Below are 26,046 nucleotides of genomic sequence, written 5' to 3'. Positions count from 1 at the left end.
GAAGTGATGTTTTAGATTACTCTGATGTACTGCTGTGGGTAATTTATTCCAAATGCTCTATATACGTCAGGAAAGGAAATAAGGGAGTGTTTAACTCTCACGAAATCAGCCTTGTCACAGGTCTCTCAAATCCTAGGTATGGGCCGTAATTCTGTTACAATTTAGCTCTGTGGGAGGAACAGAAGATCTGTGTTCTGGTGTTGCAAAACTTCCCAGCAAACTGTTCAGAAAACATTTAACAAAGGACATACCTGATGAACTGTCGTAATTTCTGTGCTGTGAGTTCACACAGTAAACTTCATCCCTTTAGTTTTACACATTAAGGTGAATTAAATCTTGCTTATAATAGAGAGAGTTCATTATTTACAAATTATTGCTGAAACAACTATGTTTGCAGACACAGGACAGTATGAGCCTCTTTTTGTTTGTTTCTAAACAACTCGTTACATATATATCAGCAAAAAAAGTGCCATGGAATTTTAAACCAAGAAATTTTTTTAGATTTGTAAGGAGAAAAATACCATGTATTCACCATGTCAACCAATAATTTCAGCATACATAATTTTATTTTTTAGTCTAAGAATATTCTGTATTTAAGATTTTATGTCTACAGTCTAAACCCTTTTCTCACTCTGTTTGCCTTAGATATAAAAAACCTGTTAAAAGTGAAAATGCCTTACAAATTTCCAAAGAATCCTGCTGGACAAATAGCTGGGTTTCATGGCTCCTCATTTATTACTTACTGGTAACTCAATTTTGCTTTGAGATGAGAGGATGTCATCATCATACATTCCAACTGGGAGCCATGGTAGTGGTAAAATATAAAAATCCACAACCCTCTAATAAATAAGGCTGTACGCAACCTGTCTCTGATGAGATTTTACACTGTTTCATCCAGTCATAATCTTTGACTGAATCTCTCCTTTCCATGATGTGAAAATATCTCCTTCCTCTCCAGCAGAGCAGAAACACTGATATCAGGTGATTGGATAGTTGAGAGATAGACACTTGCCATATGTTTTGCTAGAGCTACAGAACTTCTGGTGGAATAGCACTTACAAATGCCACTCTTTAACAACAAATATTTAGTGGAGCCTAGAAATCCACATCTGCCTTTTTCAGGTGACATTCTAAGCATCACTAGTAGGAATGGCTGGAATTTTGGTTTTGTTTGTCAGAACAGGATTTATGATCATTAGTGGAATTCAGCTGGCTCTGCTTGATTGACCACTGAGTTTCTGTGGAAAACAAATTACAAATTACTTCGTTCAAAGCTACAAAGTTATAATGGAAACTATCGGTGTATCCTCAGTGTTCTTCAGACTTTTTTTGTCTCTGAAACAAAATTATTTTGAAACATTCATATAAGCAAAGACTTTTATTTTCTAATGTCCAACAACTTACTCATAACTGTTCAAAGTAGACTTACATTACACAAGCATGCCTTCTCCAATGAAAACTACGTTGTAGGGGTTTGGTCTGCTTTCCCAGACCACCCAGAAGTTTAATCATAAGGAAGAAAGCCAGAAACCTTTCAGAAGAAATCCTTGCAAATTAATAACTGTAAACAAATTTTAGATGCATACAGTTCCAAAAGAAAGTACTTTTGAAGTGTAATTCTCTCACAACCTTTAAATCACCCTGCGCTTGTTTGTATTCAGATTGACAAGTATAATAGAATAGAGGTGTCACATTACTGCAAATTATTGTAGAATTTTTATCAGTTAAGAATTTTAGCTTGCAAAATGATGCTGTAAAACTAAGCCTCCAAAGAAAGTTTGTACTTCAAATAGAAAGATGCTTTGTCCCTTTAAACATTTTTTAAAAATTATATTCTTCCCCTCTGAATAAGGAGCTTTTCAGGTAGGAAAATGTAGTGAAAATGGGAATATATCCTGCTTAGACTTCTCAGCTGAAAAATTGTCTCAGTATGGATTTACATCTTCTTATTCTGAGTTTGCGAAGTCCAAAGAAGTCCAACTCCAAGCTATGTACAAAGCGCAGCTGTAATCTCAAAGCCTATTTATTTGATCAACATCATGAAGGGAACAATGCATATGTAAATTGGAAGAAAAGAATAAACCAGGCAAGTTAAAAAAATACCCCTCTGACCAAAGAGATTGCACAGAAGCATCATGTCCATGCTAGGACCTATTTAACTAGAGGTTGTAATCTTACTTTCTCATCTTCTCTTTCACTTATTCTTGATGATGTTTTTATGTAGCTAACATGCATTAAAAAGATTAGAGAAGCAAATGACAGCACTTCTGATATATTTTATGGAAGGTGAAGAAAAAATGCTTACACCTGAATGAGTCAAATACTTTTTATCACCATGTGTCCCTGCGCATCAAGGAGCCTGAAAGAGAAGCCAGCCCATACAGTTATAGAATAAGGCAGGTTGGAAGGGATTGCTGGACATTACCAGCTCTGACCCCTGCTCGAAACAGGACTAACTTAAAATTAGGTTAAGTTCCTCAGTGCCTTCAAAAGGCAAGTTTTGAGGTTTTCTTCTATGAGAGATTCTACAGTTCCTCCAGGATCACCATTCCTGCAGTTGCCTGCTCTCACTGCAAAGATTTGTCCCATATTCCCAGTGAGTATCTACCTCACTAGACCTTGTAACTTTTGCCTCTTCTCCATTCACTGTACACCTCTCTGAAGAGCCTGCCTCCATCTTCTCTACAATCACCTGTATCCTTTCTGGGAGCTGAAGACTTGTGAGTAGATCCTCCTTTAGTTTCTAATTAATTCTGCCCCCTCAGTTTCCCTTCCTATGTCACTTGCTCCAGGTCCCTGACCATCTTGGTTGCCCTTCACTGGACATTTTTCCAGTTCCTCAATCTCTGGCTTGTAGCAGGTTACCTAAAACCGTATCCAGGTTCAAAGTCCACCTCTGCTTTGCAAAGGGAAATAAGCTGTTTCCACTGCTGCCAAGCTCATACTTTCACAAATCAGAAGCTGAACCTAAAGCTGTGGCTGCAGTTAAATATCAGCTTTAAAATTTGGTGGTTTTTTATTTGAGTTTGAGACATACTCTCAAGTTTTCTACACAGAATGACAGCTACACAACAAAAGCAAAGATCTCTTAATAGTTTTACTTCCAAACGGTAAAATTTTAAGAAACCCACAAAATATCAGTAAAATCTCTCAAGTTATTAATATTTTGAGTATGGCTTCTAACTGTAAGTAATCCCACTGAAGACAATGAACATATTCATAGACAGGGAGCAGGTCTCACCAATACGGATGGTTTTGTTCCTTTCAACTACTACTTTCTTCCTAATATTAATATTGGGAGTAATGTATTTCTTCTATCCCTTCATCTAATATCATTGTGATTTTGAGAGGCATGGAAAGAGGAGAGTGACTTCTAGTAATGTAGACTGTCCAAACAGCAGTCCAAGGAGTTCAAAACAACCTCTACAAAGACATCAGAGACAGCATCTCCACAACTTGTACAAATGACAGGAGGCAAGAAACCCAGCAACCAGTAAAGGAGTAACCTCACTCCTAAGAAATATCTTCAGAATTATTGAGAGATTTGAAAGGAATTCATATCTGAAGCACAAGGCACATGTATATATGCACAGGATCTTCTGGTTGTTATTTTGTTCTACTCATTTCCTCGCATTATATTTAAAACAGGAATGTTGCAGGGATATTAAAAGCACAAATGATAAGTGCTTACATGTTGTCTGTTTCTATGGAAAGTCCCTCCATGTTTCTAAACACTTGTGAATACTAGAAGAATCTTCAGCATAGACTTACTAATGTATACAACTTAACTCATGAAAATGTTTCTGGTATCAAACTGATAGGCTGTAAAATATCATTTCATGCAGAAGTAATGAATCCATTTGTTTCCTATAATAGTAGATCTCTACATAAGGAGCAATGGATGTAAAAGATAAGGAAGGTTTATGATTTTGTTTATTTTTAATAAATTATGATGTAAATTCTAGTAATATCACAAAGCTGAACTTCCCAGTGTTGATTCCAAACATATGCAACTGTAGAGTCAAAAGCCTCATAAATGTAGTGTCATAAGCTTTTCTGCATCAAGGAAGACTAAAACAAGATGTATCAAATTACAAACATATATAACAGATCTACAAACTTACCATGCCATCAGAAGTTCTTTTTCCTTACATCATTAAAGAAGTCATTGCAACAGCGACTACAAACATTGCAAAAAATCAGACTTTTTTCCCCAGCAGAGTACTTCTTGTCCTTTAAGTATATCAAATTCACTACCTATGTACAATTGCATAGGAAATAATAGGCCTTTCGTTCCTGAAATAAGAGAACTGCTATTACTCAGCTTCCAGCTCTCTTCTCTGAACTAAATTCTGGGCATATGAATTTCTTCAGCTTAGGAACAGGCTTATGATGTGAACATCAATGCTAACAAGCCACATTAGAACCAGCCAGTTCTCTCTGACACTTGAAGCAGTACACTGCACTAATAATCCTGTCATTCTTTTCCAGTGACTTATATAGCGATTTCCGCACAGAGGATGGAAACCATCTAAAAGTACCACCTCTGCTATGCTTTAGTCATCTGTGTTCGCATTTCTGCCAGGCTACCCTGGAGTTGAGCAGCCCATGTGGAAAGCATGACCACAAAGTGGACTCAAAGTTTTGTGCCTGGCTGCCCTAGAAACATAAAGTTTGTTTACCAGCAGAAGCCAGGGTAACTACTGGCAAGGGAGTCCAGAGTAGCTATTTCCTGAAGACATCTCACCAACCATCTGATTTACTGTCTTACTGCAATGTGAAGAACATCTAGTGCAGGCTCTCTGCTTCTCAATTTTCTCATTCTCCTCTTTCTTTAACAACTTGTTCCACACAAAGAAAATTTCCTCCCTTAGCAGACTGCAGTGACAGAACTCAAACTGCCTAAAGACAGGCAAAAATTAATGAAACAGATAAAAATATATTATATTAAACAAATGAGATGCTAACCAGTATTTTGCCTGGGCCAATTTTATTCCTCGTAACATCAGCTTACTCCTAAATCAGATGATTGTTAATAGTAGAAAGGCATCAGGCACCTTGTTGCTAAGGAGCCATATTATAAAATTCAGAAGACTTTAAATTTTTCTGTTGTAACAACAAGAAAATAGCAAGTGCAGACTTATTCGCTGTTGCTTTTGGCAGTGATTTTCATGTTTTTGTCCCAAGAGGATGGAGACAAGCCCAAAACCACATCAGAGAGGAGAACAGATGAACTATCCCACTGAGTCTCATCACTGGATTTCACTTGAGGAAAGAATAGACCTTTACCCTCACAATTTAGGTTCTCTTTTAATTAACTAAAAATGTGCATTAAATATTGGTAATTAACATCTGGCATCTCTGAATGTCATTGCCCAATGATATTCTTCATATTTTTTTAAAAAAAGTAATTTCTTCCCTTTGCCTTATGTTTTTGCTTTGTCAAATATTTGTTTCTAATTCCCTACAGCAGAGGAAATTTTCATTTATTTCTGATTCAGCAGAATAATTTGTGAGTGGAAATAGCATATTTGCAGCACTCACTTAACAAAGAAGATTACTTTCATGACTTCAGCATCTCTGCCCACAGAAGAGAAAACTGCTCAGTGAAGAGCTTACCGAACATTTGAAGGGTTTAAGGGAGATCCCAGCAGACCAGGACACACAGTTTAGCATTGCAAGCCAGTACATCTGATGTTACAATATGTCACAAAACAAGAAACTAGCACTATCCTGGAATTATCTTTATCTGCTATTTCACAGACACTGACATCTAATCTGTTCAGGCTGATCAGTGACTCAATTGTATACTCCATCTTGCTCTCTCCTGGGCTCACACACCACTCTGTTCCAATTCCTGCATATTTTTCTCCCATGAAGTTGCAAGTTTAGAAAGAGCTCCCCCTAAGCCTCCAGAAATCAACATCCTTTTCCATCCATTTTCTTGAGAAAACCTTTCTTTACCATGATGTACGTCTAAGAAAACTTCACAAAGCTAGGATGTCAGGGCCACTGTTTCCCATGCTAATCACAAATGTCTATTTCTGCATTACATCTTTGATCTTGACAATTTTAAATTTCCTGGGCATCACCCACACTTCTAAATTAGCTTTTTTATAAGGCTCAATATAATAGGATGCTGGTTCATGAACAGCATTCACTATATACATTATTGTTAACATTCAACATCATCAACAGTTGCGCTTATTTTGCACCATCCAATACATAACAAGAAACTTAATGGCAGGAGGTTGTATTCTTAGACAACATAAATGAATCAATACTCTATAAAGATGATACCATCAACCCATTAAAATTAGATTAGTCAGTGAGAATACAGTGAGAGTTTAAATGCCAAATTATCTCTGTGTGATACTTAAAGCTGCATGCAAATACCAGCTAAATCCCAGAACCCTGGTAAAGTATTTCTTGTAAAAATACTTTAGGATGCAGCTTTGACATGTGTTTTACTCAACTAATATAGGTAGAAAAGAAATATCTATTCCTGAGCAATACATATCAGTTAAGATCCTGTGAGATCCTAAATTACTCTGCCAAGAAATAAGTGTTCTCAACAACCTCAGGAGTCAAAAATAGAGGTATATTACTTGAAATTTGCCCAGACTGTCCAGCATCTAGCCTTCAGTCACTGGGAACCAAAGTATCAAACTCAAATATATTCTGTGTCAAATTTTTGTTTCTCTCTCTGAAGCTGCTGTAAGTACTCCTGAATGTCCTTCCTTATGAGGACGGGTTGAGAGAGTTGGGGTTGTTCAGCCTGGAGAAGAGAAGACTCCAGGGAGACCTTACAGTGGCCTTCCAGTACTTAAAGGGGGCCAACAGGAAAGGTGAGGAGGGACTCTTTGTCAGGGAGGGTAAGGATAGGATGAGTGGTAACAGTTTTAAACTGAAAGAGGGTAGATTCAGATTAAATATAAGGAAGAAACTCTTTTCTGGGAGGATGGTGAGACACTGTCACAGGTTGCCCAGAGAAGCTGTGGCTGCCCCCTCCCTGGCAGTGTTCAAGGCCAGGCTGGACGGGGCTTTGAGCAACCTGGGCTAGTGGAAGGTGTCCCTGCCCGTGGCAGGGGGTTGGAACTAGATGATCTTTTAAGGTCCCTTCTAAAATATTCAACAATTCTATGGTTCTATATTCTTTAGTCAAATGTTTGCCAGTTATGGTTTGGATGAATTTTCTTCCATATTTTCTTAGATAATACAGGCAAATACCAATGGCTGTAATTACAATGTTAAAAAAAATAACTCCACAACCAGTAATAGAAACTTTAAGTCATGTATAGCTTGAATGTGACAGAATTCTTAAGGAAAAATATCTTTGTTTAATGAAATATTTAATTTTGCTACAAATCATATGAGAATGAAATTAAGTTTGTATGAATACTTCCATTGAAGATGTACTAGAGAATTTTCATACACTCTCTCAACAGAAGTAAACAAAATTTCATACTAAACATAACTTTGATGAAAAAAACCTCCTACAATTTAGTATACATAGTTCATATCAGTCTTCTGAAACTACATGTAACTTAAAAGCTCTAGTTAAAACTAATTTTTATTTTTTATGCACAAAGTATGACCATATTTAAACAGACAATATTTTTGTCAACATTTCTGCTCTTTTACTTCTTTTCGCAATTACATTTTGTTTGGACAGCTAATCAAGTTTACACATGATACAAAACCTAAGAAAGCAATGAACAATGCTTGATCAGACCGTAGTCTTCAGCTATGGCCAAATGGGACATCTAGGGAAGACTACAAGCACACGCAGTATTTCCCCTTCATGTTTATCTTCAAGCATTCAGTTGCTTCCAATTCAGTGAGGCTGTGACCTACATGTGGTTTCTGTGTATTTAATAACCCTCAGGAGAGTTCCCTTCTGTGAACTGGACTGTGACTACTTGAGCTCTTGAACCTACATGAGCTCTTGAAACTACTATATGGTTTTAGCAATGGGGAACCAGAACCGCACACAAAAATCAGGGCTTGGGCACATAGAGGATCTCAATTTATTTATTAACTTTCTTAGCTTTATTACTGACTGCTACTGAGTGCTGAATTGACGTTGTCATGGAATGATCTGTTAAGACCCCAAAATATCATTCTTGAGCAGCATCAGCGTTGCAACATCGTTTTGTGTGAAACTGGGATTTCTGTTATCTATATGCACCAACTTAACCTCTCTTTATACCCATTTTATCTGCCATTTTATTTATCATTCATCTCATGCAATTTTTTATTGTTAACCCTCATCTTTACTACCCAATCACCCAGAAGAGTGCTCATAGAAAATCTGTGGCAATGGTGAAAAGCAATCTTTTACCATTCAAGACAGTTGCTACCTGCGCAAGGGAGATGTCTGCCTAGGACACTAGGCTGACAGAAGCAGCAGAAATCACTGGCCTGCATCCACTGTGGCTGTATTTATTTTAATGCAGAACTCCCAACCAAAGCAGAAAAAAGTTTTCCAACTCTCTTGTGCACCTTCAAGCCAGGCATAATGTCATGCTGAGACCTGGGAAAAAGCTAGCTCAGTCACCCTGCCTCTTGGTTTTTAGCCTACACCATGAAGAAGCTTGGAACTGATCCTGATTAAAGGACTGGAGCCATGCCTAATATGTGCCTTCATGAGAAAACTTGAACTATTAAATGGATCAAAGAGAATAAGCACAAGTAACTCAATCACTCATAGTGCAGAACAAAAAATAACAGATGACTTTTCAAGATAACCAATAGCCACATGACAAAAGTGGAAGCTTGGCACAGAACAGAACAAGGCGCCTTTTCCATCCACTGCTATGAGAGTAATCTATTGCTGGAATAATTTACCAAGAATTGAACTGAATTTACTATTACAGTGATTCTTATTTTATTTTGAATTGGAGCATGACTTTTAGAAAAACAGCCAAGATGGAATGCAAGAAAGTCTTACGGTCTGTGTTGTACAGGAAATCAGACCAGATAATCGCAGTCCCATCTCTCTAGTCCAATATGTTATTCCGTAATGCATCTTTGTGCAAAGCACTTTTGGGGCATATTTGCATGGCATAACAGAAAAATAGCAGTCAGCTTTTGGGATACTTTTAAGAAAGGTTATCTTTTGGAATTCAGCACAATGTGTGTTATGTTCTGTGTATTTAATTTAATTTATTCCTAACAGGAACATAGCGCAGAAGCCAGCGGCGCAGGAGAATTACAAGCACATAGCTAGCATTGAAACAAAATGGAGACACTTAAAAATTTAACAAATGACAACTAGTAATAAAATATTAACTTATACAATACTAAGTTTTATTTACTTTTAGAATTCTTCTCTTTCTAATTCATTCTTTATTCTCTGTTCTCTTTGTGTTTCCTACACCTCTACCTTAAATTTTTCCCAACTGCTTTCTGATCCCTTATGTCAACCATTTCTTTTTGTACAACAGTAATTAACATTTCCTGTAGTCACAGGGGTTGAAAAATTCCTTAGTTTTTTGTCCTTTTCTTAACTTAGTGGAAAAGAGGAAATAACAAAGTCTTGTAAGTCTAATCTTTCTATTAATAAGTAAATTTTTCTACTACTAAAGCAGAAATAGGTTTTTATCTTTTTTTTTTTTTTTTTTTTTTGGTGGCACCCACAGTGTCTGTAGCCCTGTATAATTACTTTCTCTTTGCTTCTGCTCATCAGACAACAATTGTCCTTATAAGCAGAAACATAAGAAACAAATCAAAAAGCAAGGAGAAAAGCCTAGTATTTTGGCAAATCTCTTGACAAGTCTCTTTAAGACTAACAAACTCAGTGCTTGATATTCCTGGCTTTGCCACACAATTAACACAGGACACACAATTTTCTGGCTCACAGCTATCTATGGAGGTCAGGTCTGCAAATACTTAAAGCACCTCTTTGGTACCTGCTGACAAAACTCACTAAAGCTCTATATCCCCTCTGAACCTCTATTTTTCTACCTGCCTTCCACACTACCTCTTCTCACACTGCTCTGAGGGCCACACCCTCCTCCCCACCCATTCGTCACCATCCCAGTAGAGTTCAATCACAGAATGGTTGAGGGTGTAAGAGACCTCTGGAGGTCATCCAGAGTTAAGAAACCTTCCTCTTTTACCGACTATTTTCTCTTTTTCCATTAGCCATCAGCTGCCCACCCCATCCAACTTTTTCCTAGAGACCAGCTTCAGCTCATGATAGCACACATGGTTTGAACATATAACTGAGGTCCTGAAATGCCTTGGACTAGTGTGCAAATGCAAGTGTTCATGTGAAATTCTGCCAGGGTGGCTGCCATCTAGTACACGTGGCAGAAGGCTTGCCATATGTTCAGAGTATTTTCACTGCAACAATGTGAACAAATGAGTACTGTGCATGCTTAACAGTTATTATCGATACTCTTCCGTTAAAAATGTCATTAACGCCATAATGGCTTATGTTACTCCCCCTCTCTCAGGGGAGTTTTGGCAATGCAAACAGTTTTTAGGCATCCTTTGAAAGTGTTGGCCTTTAGTCATTAGTTCATACAATCAATTTGCTACACTGTATTCTCAATTTGTTACAGTGTATTCAGCTGAACAATCCATACTAATACTGTCTCAGTTTCCTTGGACACTTAAACTTTGATTTTTGTTTTCAGAGAGTACTTGCTGGTTCCCAAGAATTTTCACAAGATGTTTCAACCAACATTTTTAGGAACTAATTCAAATTACAAAACCTCTTTAAAGTATTAGAAATTTCAGACTTGTCTACAAAACAAAGATTAATTTTTGCTAATGACTAACAGATAAGGGGGAAAAAAGAAATACCAGCAGCATAAACACATATGAAAATACAGCAGGAACTTGAAAGAAACATACCAGCCAGAATGCATGCAACTACTCTATGGTTTTTACTGTATTGCCTACCATGCAGTTTTAGCTTTGAACAGAGACTCTGAGGTAAATTAATACTGACCTCCTTTAGAATAGTGTAACTGCCCATTTAGATGAATGTATGTTCTAAGATGGAGAAAAAAATCTAGAGAGGGATTCAGAGGGACAGACCTGCAGACTTAAGAGGCCAAATAACAAAGTGGAAAAATAACAATTCTAATTCCCAAATAAGAACTAGTTTTCTTCAGAATTTCTAGTATAAGACTTTCCTTTACCAAACCTGTGCAAAGTTGTATATTAGAGAGAAGAAATCTGACTTGATGTCAACTTCTTAAACACCATTAATAGTTGCATATGTTATTACAGATCTTTACACTCTCATCCTTTTCCTCTTTAATGTGATTGCCTATAGTCAATTTATTCTGTCGATGCTTTGAAAACTCTAGCCTAAGGGCAAATTATCCAACATTTCACCTCTGGTTTTAAGTGGCAATATATAAATACCTAAAAAACATGAGATATATTCTTTAATGTCACACTAATTTAGTTACTGAGTAAGTATGTGTATGAAATATACTACTATTTTCTTCTAAGAGGGTTTTTCACTGTACAGCACGAATTAAAAAAATTAATTGAGGATTTATCCTCTCTATCTTGCATCCAAATATGATATATTCTACTACTGCAGATTTTCAGTAAAGGTGACAAGAATCAAGTGACAGAAAGTGACATAAAGAAAGCTCTTTAGTTTAAAAGATGCAAATGTTTGTTCCAAGCTTCCCTTTCCCACGACGAGCTGCTAACCTGTGCTATCCCAGTTTTTCTTCCCCACTGTTACTACACACTCTCCCCAGGAAAGATAAACTCACACTGAGTGCTACCATCGCAATCTGACGAAACAGAGTGAACAAGGTTTGCACAAAAGTCCATCTGGCCTTGGTTTACTGTATTCTTGTTGCTCTATGGATGAGCAAATAAATACTGGTCTAAATGTCAAAGCCACTGAAATCCTTATTTTACAAAAGAAAACAGGACCTTTATGGGCTCTGCTTGACAGCTACTGAGCACACCACCTATTCAGAGTTGTCCAGCCCTTTTAAATAGATAACACTCTCAACCCTGTTAGACTAGGGGAGCCTCTTTGCTGTGCTGGCTGTGTGGCTTCCAGGCAGCAGCTGGTATTTCTCCATGCCTCTAAATTAATCCCCTGGTCAAACACGGAGATATGGAAGTGGCTTGCAAGACAAAAAACTTGACAGCATGCAGAGAGACATCCAGTAACAGAGTAGCATATTCTGCCCCCAAGATTCCTTGTATACTCTCCAGAAAGAGGGTCAGATACACAGGCTTGTTGACCAGCACCGATATAATGGTCTCTAGAATCACTTCATACAGTGTAAGAATACAGAAATTAAATTCATGAAAATAATCATACGCATCACATTTCAATATGCATAAGGAGGGGGGAAAAAAAAGAGTAAAAAAATGGCACCAAGGTGTTTGCTAGGAAATAGGCTAAAACTAAAAACATTTCTTCACTGTGGCAAATTCATTCCAAAGAATAATTCTTTCAGCAGTTCATAAATCCACAAAATGTGTCACAAGCTTTAGCACTAAGGAAAGAGCAGGCCTAGAGGAGTTTTCTAGCTGCTTCTCTTTCTGAAGTGGCTTTTTTATTTTTAACATGACAGCAGATGTTGATTTAAGTGATTTTGGCTAAGTTACTACTAATTGGTCTTTTCATCTGCCATTAATTTATTTATCTTCTTGTTCATTAAGAGATTTAATTGCAGCAACATAGAAATTTGCCAATTTTCCTTTAGAAAAATACCCATTAAACTTTCCATTAAAAATTCCCTCATATTTTCCATTGCAAGGAGTTAGACCCATATTGCAGTAAATATTTCTACAAAACACTATGTCTTTCTTCTAAGAATTAGAGGTTTTCAACTGTATGCACTCACTCATTTCCATCTTAATAAAAAACAAAGTATGCAAGGAAGACCGCACAATAAAACGTCATGAACTGGAAAAAGTTGTCAGCAAAAACAGTCACACAGCCTTTCACACAGAGAACACATCTTTTATGCAACCAGTTCTGCACAGATATCAAAAGCCTCCAGCTGCAACACACATTTTCAAGTATATTCCTCTCAGGACTGATTCAACCTCTGGCTCCTCATGCCAAATCAAAAAATGCAGACTTTTGCATTGTTTTAAATGTTATTTCCTTAAAGCTTTTGACAAATCAGTCATTAAAAGATGACAATATATTGTTGCTTTCTGATTGAGGGTAATTCTTTCCCCATTCTGCTGACTAAGGGCTCTGAAAGATGAACTCTGGATAATTTTGTTGTTCTCGTCAAGAGAACTTGCACATATGAGAACTTGCCAGATTGAACTCAGGCGACAGAGCCAGAAGCACAGGCATTCATCCTGATTCTGATGCGGAAGCAGAAAGTTCTGACGGAGAAGCTAGGTGAGAAAATGTATTCAGCTACAGCAGACTTTGTACAGTGACTTTGTTTCAGTCTCTACAGCAAAGTTTTGCCACTTTTTGCCTCTCTAACTCCCAGCACAGAGAATAACTGGACTCTGCTACATCTTCTGCATCATTAGCAGACTTGTTTACCAAGCTTCCCTTGGTCTCAGTTGCCAATAAATAATGTTTTTGCAGCCACAAAGGCAGCAATGAAATTATTCAGTTGTTATGAAGGAATGAGTATGGGGAACAGAAAGGATATTTGGTCTGCAGAACATTAAAGTTTGCTCTGAAAAGCCAAAAAATCTTAACCACTTGTATGTATCCTAGTATTTGCCCTTACATGCAATCTTTCACTTCAAAGTACAAAACTGTCTGGAGTCTTCACTTACAAACTCTGCATCATTAATTTTTCCCATCATCACTGTCCTTCCTTCTCATTATCAGACCACTTTTTATCTATGTGCATCATTCATGCCAGTAAGATTTATAATATTGTAAAGCAAGAGAACCAAGCACAATTAATTCACTGCTGGCGGATGGGCTTCACCCAGTTATTCATAATGCACTAAAATCAAGCCTGATTACTTACATGCTGTGTGCTTACATAGTTTTGTGTGTTATGTTAAATGCTGCATAAACCCAGTAACTATAAAGACAGAACCTTTTAGATGAAAGGCCATGTCAAGAGAAAAAGCCTAAATGAATTCCACAAGATACAAGTAACATTTTCTGGAAAAAGTCTAACAAATTATCAACTCTGACAAGTACCTGATTTTGGTAGATTTATTAATGTACCTCTGGCCAAACTTTCATATTTATGAAAATATAGGCCCTACTATTGATCAGAAAACTTCTAAGTTTTCTCACCATGAACCCAGTATCCACTATTGACTTTTCTTCAAAACATCAGAATTTCAAATATGGGTGCACTTGGTAGTATTTTAAGAGAAAATATGTCCCTTCTAAAGAAGGAATTACACACCTACCTCAAAGATCAGGAGACCTAAGAAATTAAAACTCACCGTTATCACAAATGCAACTCAGTTTAGAGACTCAAATAAGTCAGTTCAGCCCAAACTTTTTAAAAAATCCAACACATACACTGAGTCTCCCATCCTTCACTTTTCTGCCATAAATGTTAGATGTACATGCTTTTCAAGGCACACTTTTTTTCTGCTTTCTGCTTTTCTGCTTGTGATATTGCTCCAGTTAAAGTTTTTTACATGTTTTCTTCCTAAACCATCCATAACACAGTTATAATCAGTTGTAGGAAATTGAAAGGTTAGTTCTGTTTCTATTAAGCTGTACCATCTCTCCTAGTGCAAAAGACCAAAAGCAAAATGAAAATACATAGAACTTAAACATAAGATTTTACTGGTAGAAAGGAAAAAAAAAATCAAAAGAACCCAAACCACAAAACAAAGCAAAAAAACTTCCACCTTGCACTACATAACAAGAAGATGACAAACTTGGAATAAGTTTGTGAATAAGTTAGAAGGAAAACTCTGTTACATTTCTGATAGCTCTGAATCTAAAAGGTAAAGAAATACCTGAAGATTTCTAACCAACAGCCAATTATTTTGAAGAACAAATGAAGACAGCAATTTCACTAGAAGATGGGGAAGTGCATAGTTGGGGCTTACATGCCAAGAAAAAAAAAGCATAAGCATGTCAATATTGCTTTGGCATGTAGGTCTGTCTAGAAACTAAGAAGGAAGTCTGTCAGCAGCCCATGATTCTGAATTTACCAAAGAAGAGGAAGAAACAAAAACCAATTCTAAACCTAACCAGTAACATGTATTTAAATTCAATGGGGCAATGCAAACAATGATGCTCTCTAGTATTGGCAGGGATAAGCAAATTAAATAGATCCCAGTATTCACCCGCATCAACCAGATGGCATGGTAGAGAAAGTCAGAAGTTTTTAAAGTAGAAGGAAGCCATAGTCTACATGTTTACAGCCTGTACAGTACTCTCATAGGTCTCTTAACAGTAATTGGTAACTAGCATTATTGTTTATAAGCACACACTTTCACTGTGACATACCAGAATAAGCACTCCACCATTCAAGGCAGTGGTATTAGTGGAAACAGTCCCATTAGGGGGCTGGCAATTTTTAAATACAAGGCATTTTGATTAATATGACCATAAAAAACCAAACCCCAAACCAAACAACAAAGCAAAGCCAACTCAAAACAAGCAAACAGAAACTCTCTACATAACCTCAATAAGTCCCACATATTCTAATGTCAACAAACTTGCACACAGTCCCAACTGAGCACATACACATCCCACGTATGGCAGGGAAGCTTGTCATCTAAGAAGAGGAAAATTTCCTTCCTGACTTCCATGTGGAAAGCAGTTAATTCAGTATTAACATGTTTTATATTTGCAGCATGCAACTTTAATCCCTCAAAGTGGATACTTAATCTCCTTGCTCTAGAACAAGGCCATGTTCTCACTAAAAAATAACTTACAAAACAATAAATAACAAGAAAAGCCTATGCCCTTCCAGGGGGGAAACAGAAATTCTGATATTGTGTGCCCAAGTGTCTAAGCGTACGATGCTACATGCTTATGCATGGGGAGATAAATCACATTTTGTGACGGAGTGAATGCCAGTTCCTCCTGCAGGTACTTTGAAAGCAGCCTCTACTCTGTTGATTCTTTGCTTTTACTTCAACTGGGTTACCTGGAGAAGTTTTCTCCTTTCTCTATTTTCAACTCTCTAGCACAACTAAACTCTGAAGTCAAGAATTTTAGCTTTTTAACTTTGACCTCTTTGTGGAATTTAATTGAAATCAGACCAAAGGCCCAAAGACAGATACAATTAGTCTGGTCACATAAGGCTCATTTCCTCGGAAGATCAAATTGAAACTTCTGTTTAGGAGTGCCTAGACCCAGACTTCATGCATTGACCCATAATTATAAACGTTTGCTATGAAGAAGGCTGCAATATGTTTTTGAATGTTTTGAAATAGTGTCTCTATAAAATAAACTGCTAAAAACACATTTAGACTGTCTATGAATTATAGCACTTTTATCACCTGCATTAATGATAACACAATGAAAATCAGTTACCAAAGTACTGCATCTTTGAAGTTAAATTTGATTGTAATAAAAAAGTACTTTCAAAAGCACAAAGTACTGTTAATACCATCAGATTGCTCTTAAAATAAAGCACCTGTTATGAGCAATTGTTTCTCTGGTAAGGTTTAAAATAATTGAGAAGAAAGAACTGTGTTGTGTCATTTTCCACATCCAATGGGAACATGCAATGAAATCAACCAATAATTACTCTTTGCTGTGTTTTCCATTTGTCCCAGCTACATGGAATTCCCAAATCTCATTTTACTCTCTTTGTCGTTTTTCATTCCCCTTTTCTAACATAATTGCCTGTCCCATAAAATTAATTTGGCATTGTAGTTCTTTTGTTCAGAAAAATTTTAGTTTTGCTGATACATGCTCATGCCAAGGCAACTTTTGTAAGACAGAAGGGCACTAGATTCTTGCTTATTGAAAGCAAGAAATGTTTTGGGGATGCAACACGATGACCTCTTTCTGAAGTGCATTTTTACACAGTATTCTGTTTTTTTCCTTAGGAAAAATGTAATTGTTCGTACTGCTACAAAGATCTGTTGTTAATTGCAAACATATGCACTGTCATCTTACCAGGGTATTTTAAAAAACTAACCAACCCACAACAACAGAACTGAATTCCTATTCTATGATCCTTACCCTGAACAGTAAATAAGGTGAAATAGCCAGTGTTGCCTTAACTGGAAAAAGAAAAGAGAGTGATTATTCTACAATATAGAATACACATTAGCTTGCAAGATGATGGAAAAGTTCTGATGAACTAGTATTTTAAAATCTCTGTTGCATCTCCAGTTCAGATAGGCTTAAAAAACTTGCTTCTTCTGCATATTTGTAAGACAGGAAAACCTAACAATCCAGTAAGATCTGACTGACTGGCACAGTCAAGCAACCAAGAAATATTTTAAAAATTGCCTTTTAAGACTGATGTATACTCACAAAGAGAATGCTGTATTTTCCTTTCCTCCAACATCACCCATTTTCTTGCTGCTTCTGTTTGAAGTTTTCTTTTCCTACACTTTGACTTTAAGTTGATTAAAAGAGATTTTGGTCAGTGAAAAAGAGCTTTCATGACTTCTCAGCTATCAGCTGATGTTTTATTTCTCTATGCCTCACATACATTCTTTCTTCCATTTACTTATCTTAATATTCACATTAACTCAATCACAATTTCTCAAAGAAGCCAAGAGACAGGCTGCCATTAACTTTCATCTTGCTTTTTGGCAGTTTTAATTATCATGTGGAAAAAAAGAAGTGTTTGTAAAAGTAGTTGATTCAAGCTCTCACACAAAAAGACTATCCTCAGAGACTGTAAATCCTGTTGTGCTGTAACTGGCTACTTGATCAACATTCAGTTTATAAATTTTCACTCTACAACATTGAAAAAAGTGACATATAGATAATAAATATTACTTCCTCCACCCACACCCACCCTCCAACTAGTTCATCTCTAGTGGCAAATTTTATAGAGTGGTTATAACGGAAAAAAAATGAGAAAAAAACCCCCAAACAATCCTTTTCAAAACTGTGGGGTTTAGACAGTGTTATACTAATTCCTTGAATTATTAGGTTCCTACACATCTCCAGGATTTATGCTTAAAATATACCTAAAACATGCTATGATGCCTTCCAACTTCCAATTGAGGTTAAGACAAAGTATCCCAAAGAACACACTGCTTGAAATTAGGATAAAAGTAAAGGTCAAGTATTTCATCCAAGGAACTTCCACCCAATACAAAAGAAAAACCCCTTACCATGTCAATGAAGCATCTATAGAAAGTCAGATCATTTACTGAAATACTTGCAGTTGGCAATAGCAATAAGAAAACTCTTTAAACACCTTCTATTAAACTTGCTTTTATTTGCAAATGCTAAGAGGATTAAGAGGCTTTTTGAACATTCTATCCATATATCAGTTACAGATTTTCATACACATCACCCTTACAAAGAAGAGACACTTGGTGCAGAACAATCTGTTCTCTACTACAAAAGCATTAAATGAAGATATATAGCAGCCAGAGAATTCCAGATCCCACAGAGGAAAAAACCTGACCTGGTCAAAGCACAAACTGGATACAAGAAAAACAAGCAAGCAAACAAAAACTAACAAAAAGGCCAGAGGAAAACAAACTTTTCAGGGAAAAGAAGGCATGCCATGGAGAAAATGGACATACTGAAATGTGGAGGAGCACACTGGACAATCTGTATGGTCACTTGACACACCTTTGCAACACAGTTATGACAGCAGAATCACAACTCCTCTGTTTATCACTGTTGTCAACTTCTTTTTGCTACAGGCTTAAGATCTTTTAATGGAAGGCAACTACAAGATTTATAGTACTTTGCAGTATGTTCATCACCTAAATGAAAGATTAAAATGCAGTTGCCTCCTGCAAAGAGACTGGAGTAATACTAGGTTATTTTCATGTTGTCTCTCAAGAGTTTCTCTGTGTGTAAGCAAAAATTACTTTCCTTTCTAAATGTCACTGAAGATGGGCATGACAAACTGTGTGCTTATCACTTAGCAGTTTGTTAATTTTAATATAGAAGCAGAAGACCAAATTCTGCTTCTGTCCAACAACAGTAAAATAGCATTATAATCTTCTGAAGACACTGGCAGAACAGCTCTTATCAAGAACACAATTTAGCCAGAATAGAGTGTATGGGAACATATCCAGCTCAGTTCTGAGCCCAGAAAGAGAAAAAATTTGCTATTTAAGTCTTCATATTCTGTTCTTAATGGGAGGAAAAGGGAAAGGGGAAGGGAAAGGGGAAGGGAAAGGGAAAGGGAAAGGGAAAGGGAAAGGGAAAGGGAAAGGAAGACCCCAAAATTCAGTAAGAGGCAGTGCAAATGTGTTTCTTCAACTAGATTCTGATTATCATAATTTTTCATCAAACTATACACATCTGAATTAGGATGAAGTGTATTCAAAATCACTTTTGATGTTTCTTCAACTATCATCTTCTTAAGGATCTGAAGATGTTTTACAAACTTATTAACCCTCAGAATATTTTTCTTACGTAGCAAAGAATTACCTCAGCTCTCTGAAGTCGGAAATTTGTTCTTGCTAACACCATCTATTCTTTTCTGGTAAAAAAGAAAATAATTTTGATTTCCCAGTCCTTTATTTTAAACAACATTTTCTATCCCTCTTCTCTACAACCCTAAGGAGAATAAACACAAACCAACTTAAAAAATCTGATCATAATTTTGGGGTTTGTGTTGTTCATATGCAATACCATTTTTTGAGTGAAAAGTAGGCTATCATTTGTACATATAGTACTTCAGTCAATAAACCTATATATTCTACAAATTATTTGTGCCTTGATATTTCCTGCAAGGTCTTCTCTATCTTAACACTAAAAGTTAGCCAACTGGAAATTCCTCTTAAACAAATATCACCCAATATTTTGCTTACATATTCTTCGTGGTACTTGAGCAACTGATGCAATGGATGGATGCAAAGGATGCAACTGATTTAACTGAAGCAGAATTTTTTTTTGTATAGTTATATAATTGCAAGCACTGAAAGCAAAAATGTAATTGTATAACATACAATGAAACTAAAAGTTTGCAACCAAATCCATAAAAGGGCTCTTGATGGTGTGTTTCAAAGCACACCAGCATCAAAAAGATTTTACTTTTCCTACAATAGACCCCAGATTTCTCATTCTGGAGTCCTGTCTGTGTCACGTCCCGCTCAGACAAGGGGGACAAGTGACTCAGATTTGCAAATCCCCAATGGACCAGAGAACAAGTCTCCAAGTCCAAATATTTATTAACTACCCACAATGTACTAATTGAGCACATGATAATTGGCTAAGTATGTAGCAAGTTGTGGCAAGCAATGCAACATGCCTTGCATTTCTTAATGGAAAAAGGAAAAGAGGGAGATAGAGGGAATGAGGAATCACCAGTCTGGGTTTCTGTGCTGATCCCACCAGTGAGGTTTCCAGGAGGCAGCCGTCTTTTGCACTGGCAGCCGTCGTCTTCCCTTCACTGCTCTCTCCAAGCGGCCAGGCCGTGGGAGGCAGAGAGGAGTCGGCCCTTTCTTCCCCCCCTTGATTTATACCCACTTTCCTTGGGTCTGTCCCCTAGGTCGACCCACATAGCTACATATCCCATGGACGGGGAGGGGTGAGGTGTTTCATGGGATGATATAATTAGCATGATCATGTTAGTCCTCATTAGCATATTGAGGAATGTTAACTTTAATATGCATTTCATGGATAATGAAGCAAAGTTCATTCACTGGACACATGGCCCTTGAAATTTGCCCAGGTGCCCCAGAGGAGAGCCGTCCTGTCTCCACAGGGCTCTCTCCCCCAGCTACATCGGGCAGCGTTATCAGCTTCGGCCTCCACAGAACGTACCCTGTGACTCAGAGTTTTTTCTTGCAAGAGTTTGAGGCAGTTCTTCAATAAACCTCAACTTCTGCTTTACCAGGCTGTTTTTCTTAGTTTCTCACAGGCCTGGTTTCCCGTCTCTCACAGTCTGCATACTCCTATCATGCACAGTCTAACTCTACAACTTAGAATAAAAAAACCCCATTTTTTTCTTTTTCTGTACTTATTACCAGCTTGCAACTCTGAACATTCTCCCTTCCTAGCCAGCTCCATCCCCACTCACTCTGTCCCTCGTTCCACTAGGAACTCCCTGTTGTTCTGTAGAATCAGACGTTGCGGCACCAAACTCCTCACAACATGTATGGATATTTAAGATTCTGCCTGTAGAAGTTTATGACTCAGATAATTTGTGTGCAAACTGAAATTTCATGGGCTGAAACTAGAATTTTCTTTGCACTGGCTTACCTCATTCTCTCTGGATGTGTACTGTATCTTGACAGCTTCCATGGCTCTAATCATTACTTGCATGGCAGTAAATATATTTTGGTAAACCACTTTAGTGAAGCCTTTCCTGTCTTCATCTCTGTAAACTGATCCTTGAATAATCATTTGTTTAATGAATGTGCTCTTGCCACTTTCTCCTGTGCCTGGGGGAGGGGGAAAGAAGAGAGAAACAAGAAGTACTGTATTTGCAAATCCTGGCAGTTGAGAATATTTGTAAATACACATACAAGGATGTGAACCTTATCTGAGCATGCATAAGAGACATCATTAACTGTAGTATCATTTCTGAATATTCTATTCTCCATAATCTATATTGTTTTAGTAAAAATATTTGGATTGATGGTTTTGGAAGGGGTTTTGGTAAAAGATATGTACAAGTATATTCTCACAATACATTCTACAACGTTTAATCTAAGCATCCTGTAGGAAGAAGTCAGATTACAAAATAAGCAAGGTAGGTGAGCACAAAAGAAAGGAATTCTGTTTGTGTAAAGATCAAATTACTCAACACTGAGAACTTTGTACAGAGTTTATGTCCCATTTACAGCTTAACAATAAAGCTTGCACTGATCCTGAACTTGGAGAACAATTTAATTATTATCCAGCTACTCTGGTGTCACCAAAATGAGATAAAAGAACTTATTGACTTCAATTTGATGTAGATAAGCAGACACTCCTTTATTAACCGCCAGGTGTGCAGGGGAGTCGTCTCGCCAACAACGCACACCTAACTCATGTAACATGCTGATTGTATAGGATACAGTAATACATATTTCAGCACAATCAAAGAGGAGGTGGTCAGAGACCTGCTGCACCACTTGGATGCACACAAGTCTGTGGGACCGGATGGGTGACACCCAAGGGCGCTGAAAGAGTTGGCACATGTGGTAACCAAGCCGCTGTCCATGATTTACCTGAAGTCATGGCTGACTGGGGAGGTCCCATTGGACTGGAGGGTGGCAAATGTGACACCCATCTACAAGAGAGGCAGAAAGGAGGATCCAGGGAACTACAGACCTGTGAGTCTGACCTCGGTGCCAGGGAAGGTCATGGAGCAGGTCATCTCGAGTGCCATTACAAGTCATATAATGGACAACCAGGGGATCAGGCCCAGTCAGCATGGGGGTATGAAAGGCAGGTCCTGCCTGACAAACCAGATCTGCTTCTATGACAAGATGACCTGACTGTTGGACAAGGGAAAAGCTGTGGATATTGTCTCCCTGGATTTTTGAAAAGCATTTGACACAGTTGCCCATAGAATTCTCATAGAAAAACTGGCTGCCCATGGCCTGGATGAGTGAATGGTCTGCTGGGTCAAGCACTGGCTGGATGGACGGTCCCAGAGAGTGGTGGTCAGTGGAGCTAAATCCAGCTGGTGGCTGGTCACGAGTGGTGTTCCTCAGGGCTCGGTGGTGGGACCATTTCTGTTTAACATCTTTATTGATGATCTTGGTAAGGAGATAGGGTGTATCATCAGTAAGTTTGCAGATGACACCAAGGTAAGCGGGAGTGTCGATCTGCATGAGGATAGGGAGGCTCTACAGAGAGACTTGGATTGATTGGATCTGTGGGCCAGTGTTAACGGGATGAGCTTCAACACGGCCAAGTGCCAGGTCCTGCACTTGGGCCACAACAACCTCCTGCATGGCTACAGGCTTGGTGAGGTGTGGCTGGAGCTGTCTGGGAGAGAAGGATCTGGGGGTTCTCATTGACAAGCAGCTGAACATGAGCCAGCAGTGTGCCCGGGTGGCCAAGAAAGCCAACGGCATCCTGGCTTGAGTCAGAAACAGTGTGACCAGCAGAAGTAGGGAGGTGACAGTCCCCCCGTGCTCTGCACTGGTGAGGCCACACCTGGAGTATTGGGTCCGGTTTTGGGCACCTCAATACGAGAGAGATCTCGAGGTGCTGGAGCGAGTGCAGAGGAGGACAACGAAGCTGGTGAAGGGCCTAGAGAACAAATCCTGTGAGGAGAGACTGAAGGAGCTGGAACTGTTTAGTCTGAGGAGGAGAAGGCTGAGGGGAGACCTCATCACTCTCTACAGCTACCTGAAAGGACATTGTAGAGAGGTTGGTGCTGGTCTCTTCTCACAGGTGTTTAGTGACAGAACAAGAGGGAATGGCTTTAAACTGCAACAGGGGAGTTTTAGACTGGATATTAGGAAAAAATTTTTCAGAGAAAGAGTGGTCAGACAGTGGAATAGGCTGCCCAGGGAGGTGGTGGAGTCACCATCCCTGGATGTGTTTAAAGGTCATTTAGATGAGATGTTGGGGGATATGGTGTAGGGGAGAACTTTGTAGAGTCAGGCTGATGGTTGCACTCAATGATCCCAAGGGTCTTTACCAACCTGGATGATTCTGTGATTCTATATTAACCAAATTCTCATATATAAACATGTTAACTCCCATAACTCATTTTCTTATACCCACCTCTTTCCAATCATGCACACTTGAGTCCTGAAGTGAGTTGGGGGGCCGCTTTTGTAACCACCACAGACTACTGACCTAAACCAAAGACCCTCCAGTGCCCTTGACCCAAGGATTTTTGGTTCACATTGCAATTTTAACATGCTTCGAGGTCCTTTCACAATGTAACTTCTAGAACACCTGGTCTACAGGGCAATAAATCATCCTTACTGAACAGTCTAACAATGGTACCTCATCAGGAGTCTTATTCTTTGTATCGAAATCTAGTTAATGATTATCACTAGTCTACATGGCCTCAGCCTGGGACTTTAAAAAACAACTTTGTAGCAGCATAACTGATTATATAGTTACTTTATATCATTCCTTATTTAAATCCAAACCATAAAAAATAATTAAAATCAGCTCAAATTAATAACAAATCAATAACACTGGGAATTAGTTATTCTATTAAAAAAACAACCAACCAAACAAGCAAATATTATAAAATCATATATGAACTTACATCATTCATATAATATTTTGCATGTACATACTGCTTTAAGGCTGTTTACAGGACATAACATATTTCTTAACATTTTTCAGTATATAGGCCTTGTTCCTCTGTTCTTTCCTATTAGCCTTACAGCAGAAAAATGCTTGCATTGACTCATATCAAAGGTCTGTTCAGGTAGTGTCCTGTCTCCAACCAAGTTTGTAAGTGGTGGCCAAGAGAAGAGTAAAAAAGAGGGGCCAGAATATACAACACTTCCTCCACAAAAACCTCTCTGTATCTTAAAATTTAGGACATCTTAGAAGTTCATTAGCTGAATGGTACATATTTGGTAGCCCTACTTTATCTCTCAAGTACTTGGGCAAGTCTCTCCTTAAAGCCGTGTGTCATGGTTTGAGCCCCAAGGGCAACTGAGCACCATGCAGCTGTTCCCCCCCCCCCCCCCCGCTGGGAAGGAGAAAATTAAGCAAAAGGCTCAAGAATTGCGATAAGGACAGGGAGGGGTCACTCACCCACTATGGTCACAGGTGAAAGATAAGCTCATTAGGGTAAGAAAAAAAAAAAAAGACATCATGTTAATTCAAAACACTAACAACAATGACACTTAACAGACAGAATGCCTTAAAAACACCTTCCCCCACCCCTCCCTTCTTCCTGGGATCAGTTTTGTTCCAAATATCTCCACCTCCTCCCTCAGTGGCACAGGATGGGGGTGCAGACAGTCTGACGCTTCTCCCTGCAAGGGGGGGAGAACACTTCTTCATTCTTCCCCCTGTACCACGTGGCTCCCCTCTCACGGGAGACAGTCCTCCACAAGCTTTCTCCATCTTTCGTCCTTCCCACAGAATGCATTCTTCTCAAGATGCTTCAGTGTGTGTCACCTCCACATGTTGCAGTCCTCCCAGTGCCAAAATACAACAGCAGGGGCTTCTTCCCATATAGTGCTGGGGGTCCTCCACAGGCCACGGGAGTATCTCTGCTCTTCCAGTGACCTCCATGGGTGGCAGTTGGGGGGTGTCCCTGCCATCTCACCATGAGATACGGGGGGGCTCTCTGCTCCAGCACACCTTTCTCCCTTCCTCCTCCCTCCTTCCACTGACCAGAGTGTTCACATAGGTATCCTTCTCATAATGCCTCCTCACAAGTCCCCCAACTCTCTCTCAGGTTCCCCTTCTTAAAGGCATTATAGCTGAGATGCAGACACATCATTAATTGGCTCAGCCTTGGCCAGAGGTAGGTCTGGCTTTGAGCCAGGGGAGCTTTTGATAAGCTTCTCACAGGGGCCACCACAGTATTCCCCTCCCCTGCTACCAAAAACTCTGCCACACAAACCCAGCACACCATGGAAAATTTTTGCATCCTCAACAAATTTTAGCAAGGAGTTTCAGAGCTCTATCATCCACGGTACATCGTTTGTTCTGAGCCTGGATCCACCAGTATAATTTCTATTTCTTTATATTTCATTTCTCTATTAAATAAATGTTCCTCCTGCCTTCTCCACACACCCTTGATTTTACACACCTCTATCATAATGTATTGGGTTTATGTGGCAAAGTTTTGGTAACTGGGCTGCAAGAGTGGCTTCTCTGAGAAGATGCCAGAAGCTACTCTCATGTGATACAGAGCCAGTGTCACCAGCCCCAAGACTGACCCCACCACTGGCCAAGGCTAAGCCCATCAGCAGTGGTGGTAGCATGTCTATAATAACATACTTAAGAAAGGGTAAGAAAAGCTGTGCAACAGCTGTGTGAGAGAGAGAGTAAGAAAATGTGAGAGAAAGAGTCCTTCAGACACAAAGGTCAGTGAAGAAGGAGGAGTG

The 26,046-nt window shown here is 38.6% G+C and overlaps 1 pseudogene; it reads right to left on the bottom strand.

The window, feature by feature from the left end:
* LOC141973789 (guanine nucleotide-binding protein subunit alpha-14-like) overlaps positions 1–26,046 on the bottom strand; it is a 111,580-nt pseudogene that overhangs the window by 28,740 nt on the left and 56,794 nt on the right.

Source organism: Athene noctua, chromosome Z (genome assembly GCF_965140245.1).
Source record: "Athene noctua chromosome Z, bAthNoc1.hap1.1, whole genome shotgun sequence".
Taxonomy (NCBI): domain Eukaryota; kingdom Metazoa; phylum Chordata; class Aves; order Strigiformes; family Strigidae; genus Athene; species Athene noctua.
Note: the sequence above shows the minus strand (reverse complement) of the source record. Positions and strands in the feature narration are given on the sequence as shown.